The sequence below is a fragment of the Rutidosis leptorrhynchoides genome, chromosome 3 (genome assembly GCF_046630445.1).
Source record: "Rutidosis leptorrhynchoides isolate AG116_Rl617_1_P2 chromosome 3, CSIRO_AGI_Rlap_v1, whole genome shotgun sequence".
Lineage (NCBI taxonomy): Eukaryota > Viridiplantae > Streptophyta > Magnoliopsida > Asterales > Asteraceae > Rutidosis > Rutidosis leptorrhynchoides.
The window spans coordinates 645,805,779-645,810,338 of record NC_092335.1 but is presented as its reverse complement, the minus strand read 5'-3'; the positions used below and the strand labels follow the sequence as shown (position 1 = coordinate 645,810,338).

At 33.9% G+C, this 4,560-nt stretch overlaps 1 long non-coding RNA gene across 1 annotated transcript; it reads right to left on the bottom strand.

The window, feature by feature from the left end:
• Nucleotides 1-308: 308 nt before the first annotated feature.
• On the bottom strand, nt 309-3,289 carry LOC139899148 (uncharacterized). Its single transcript, XR_011777334.1, has 3 exons — nt 3,096-3,289; nt 2,551-2,614; nt 309-707 (listed from the first exon to the last, which is right to left on the bottom strand). It is a non-coding gene; the product is annotated as an uncharacterized lncRNA (long non-coding RNA).
• Between the last annotated feature and the right edge of the window lie 1,271 nt (nt 3,290-4,560).

Genomic DNA, 4,560 nt, shown 5'->3' with positions numbered 1-4,560 from the left:
TGGTAGTAAGTAATCCAATCCATCCAAATTAGTTATAAAAGATGGTGCTGCAGGAACAGGAAGTAGTGATTGGATGCACTTCTACCAATTGATGTTATGAACTTTTGATAATCAATTGTTAAATTGTTTGACAAATTTTGGTTAAAATTTAACCCACAAGTGAAATGGCCAAAACACTCTCTTACTATAACTTAAGACATAAGATGTAATTCGAAGTCACTAATAATCTCTATATTAAATAAGTATGTGTAAGCAAGTAACTTTATTTACGTTGATAACAATTTTGTTACAGCTGAATAAGACACTGATTATCCATAAATGACTAGAGAATCAAAAGCATAACCTTTTTACCCAAATATTAAAAACTGATTATTTTGCACACAACTAAGTTATTGGTTTTAAAAAAAACACATCCAACAGTACCCTGAGAGTACATACTTGATATTTTGCAACTCCCAGGACAGTTTAGAGGAGTAACACTCCCATTCTTGATACATGGCTTTTGATAAATCCTGCCATTTATCCTCCACCATATGAGGATTTTCTACTCTACCAAGATCAAAAGACTACAAAAATTTGTCAAATTATTGATCATTAAACGGTTTTTAAAAGCAAAAGGGAAGAAGCCTTCATATTCGTTGTAATTCTTTTACGCCTTCAGCATATTTTTCCATGTGTAGTAGAGCAAGACCTAGCATATAATGGCCCTGCAGATAACAAGCTTTCAACTTGTTAGCTATCCTAATCTTAAGATAGAAACGTAACACACTGCTACAAATTAGCACACTCCGCGTTAGCGCCAGGTCAGCATTTACTTCACATCAATATTCACTCATCACATTTCAGTACCATCCATAACACACTTCCTCACCATCACATGGACTCACTTAATCATTTAATTGATTGTACAAGTTAGAAAGTTGGTTAACAAGAAGTAGGGTAGTTACTAGCAAGTTACAAGCCATTTAAGCATGTCTTAAAATCTTGAAGATAACCCTTAGGGCTATGATGGGAAAAACTCTAATTTAATTAAACCAATTTACAAGTAGCAATCCCAGATGTACAAGTCTTACTTAAACCAATTAACAAAAGGCTCCGCCAAAGAAAATGCTATGAAACCGCGAAATCTTCGGTGAAGTGTATAAGCCAAAGATCGGCTAGCCTTTGGCAAAAGAATGCCATTGGAGCCAATCTTTGACGCAAGCATAACATGAGATTGGCGGATATATTCTCGTTATTAATGGCAATGGTCTAATAAGTAGTACCAAGTCATTGAGTTCATTAATCATATTATTATCAATCAAATTGACACTCCACTGTAAATTTATCAAACCAAAGGAAGATAAAATAAGATATATTTAATAAATATAAAGTGTCTATTGCCCATTTTTTACCAACAACAACAATACCCAATCCCATTAGAGTGGGGTATGGGGGAGGTGAGATGTAGACAATCCTTCCTCTATCCTAGAATAAAGAGAAATCATTTCTCCACCCCGAGTTAAACACTCACAAGAGCGGAGAAAGTCCTCCCTCTCACTATTCGACGGGTAAAGAGATTGCTTTCAAGGGGACCTCCAGCCATAAAGAATGAAAAATATATATATATATATATATATATATATATATATATATATATATATATATATATATATATATATATATATATATATATATATATAGAGAGAGAGATAATAGAGAGATAACATGCAATCTCATCATGAGAAGAAAAAAGTAGAACAGAGAGCAAACGAGTCCTTCACATATACCAAAATAAGAGAGGTCCCAATGGTTTAGTCTTAGTCCTCCAGGACTAACCGCCACATCAGAGCTACATAAGCACTTCCTCACCAGGACTAACCCGAAGACTAAACACTACCAACCATGACATACTCCCTCAAATAAATTGGGACTCACTTATATTATTTAATTAAAGATTGTACAAGTTTAAAAGCATAAGTTACAAATACTCTTAACATCACCTCCGTCTACAAAAATGTTACAAAAGCACTGAAACAGGGACGAGGAGGAGGGCGGCACCCTGGACTAGAGGCGGGATGCCTTGCTGCCATTGGTGTCCTCCTGGACTAGAGGCTGGGCGGAGTAGAGGACGGTACCATTGGGACCTCTCTAATAAGAGATATAAAATGTATTGAAACTAATTCAATACTGTTGATAGAAAAGGAGCGCATTTGAAGGATATGTGGTTGAATTCTACAAGAGCTTCCACTGAGGACAACAGGACGATCAAGGAATCTTAAAAATGTGAAGTTCTCTAACGTTATATCCAAAAAATGTTAGTTGAAGGAAATGGTTTCCAACTAGTTTTCTCACTTATGATTTTATTCGACCAAGGACGACTGTATGTTTCAGTCATACAAGATGCTTAACCAATGACTACTCTCCTACGGAGGTGTAACGTATATACAAGTAATATACTTTCAGCATCAAAAATTCGAAGTTCAAACTGTAGTAAGTTCTATTGCTAGAATAAATTAAAACAAGTATATAGTGAATATATGCCAAATATGATAAATTGATGTTTTAAACCTTGAGAGAATGAGGATCAAGCTGAATAGCCTTCCTACAGTCTTCCTCAGCTATTGTCTAGTCACTACATAAAAACAGCATAAACAAAACATAAAGCGTTACAGAAATACAGAATACATTAAGTCATTGCAAATGCATTGCCGATAAATTGTGCATTTTGAGAATATCTATTTCATTACTGATAACTTTAAAAATCTTCTAACAATAACCCAATTTAATTTTTCACAGATTCAAAATAAATTTGAAGTCTTTGTAATACATGGACCATGAATCAAACCCTAAAAACTTAAAACAGCTAAGGAAAAAAAAAAAAAAAAAAATTGAACTCAGTAAGCATACTTTCTCTTGAAATGACATACAGTCCGATAAATCCAATAAATTGATAGCTTAGGGAACAAAGTTATTGCCTCAATATTGAAAATAAGGGGAAACAAAAATACTACCTTAATGAGACATTTCAGCATACACTTTATGTGCATGACAAAAATGACAAATTTTCAAATACAAAAAACATCAAATCTTCAAATCTTGAATTCATAAACAACCTCAATGTAGGCATCGAAAGCAGCCCCTAATCTGTTCTTTTTGAGATAAAGATTTCGATCTCGCTTAAGTTGTTCTGCTTGCATGTTCGCTGAATTCACACTCTTCCCCATCACCAAAGGTTCTTTCTTTTTTCAAAATTCACAAAACCCAAATCGACTTCTGTATCTATATTTTATATGTGTGGATAAAATCAAATTATCTACGGGCGGGTGGGGGCGATGATGTAATTTTCTACCCGCTGACGGGTCACGGGTTGATGATGGGTGTAATAGATTTGTGAGTAAAATTTGATCCAAAAATAATAATAACTAGATTTATGATCCGCGTTTCACAGCGAATTAGTGTCATTTTAACGTTACTATATGGTTACACAGTTGAGGGTAACCATAATATAAACACTAGATATAATCTATAATCTACTATTAAAAAAAAAAAAAGACCAATCGAAACCACAATATAAACCCTCGATATAATCTATAATCTACTATTAACAAAAGAAAAAGACTAATCAGTTGAGGGTTACACACTACAACTTCTCTCTCTGTTAAACGTTCTTCACCATCAACAACATCCTTCAAATAAAGTTTTTGTACTACAGAGTATATTACGGAGTAGCTTTGCTGCGGTTCCTTTTTGTGTGTTTTTGGTTATGCGATTCGAAGTGCAGACACACAATTTTTATCCTGCAATGCATTTAAAAATTGATCTTTAACCCTGTGAGCCACCAAGTTGTTGCAAGGGCATTGACAAATCAACAATGCAAGTTGGCAAACCAGCATTTTCTTTGTTTCCTATGTATCTATTGTTGTAATGGTGCAATAACAGTACTGTCAGTTTGTAGATTTGTTTGAAAATTTGTTGTAGAAGATGGAACCCAATCGTATATCGAATATTACCATTAAACCAAGGGTTAAAGCCATAAATAGGACATATACTTTCATTTTTGTCCCAATGTAGGCTATATACCCCGAAACATACCAATGTAGGCTATATACTTTCATAAAGTGTACTAATATGAACGAACAAAACTTATTAACAGGATAAACAACTAAACGATGACGTGGCATCCTACGTGGAGAATGACGTTAGTGATACATCAGAACAAAACTGAAAGTATATAGCCTACATTGGAACAAAACTGAAAGTATATAGCCTACATCGGAACAAAACTGAAAGTATATGACCTATTTGTAGCCATATAAAATGCAAAAAAAAAAAAAAAATGTTAAATAATTAAGTTAACTGGTTCAGCAGGTAACTTGTTAAATTTGTGTACATCGATACAACTTTTAAGAATATATAACCTATATTGGTATTTTTTGGAGTATAAAGCCTACATTGGGACAAAACTGAAAGTATATGGCCTATTTATGACTTTAACCCTTAAACCAATCACCTATTTAGCAATTGCACAACCTAAGAAACAAAGTCCTACACAATAAGGCAGACATCACACTACACCAT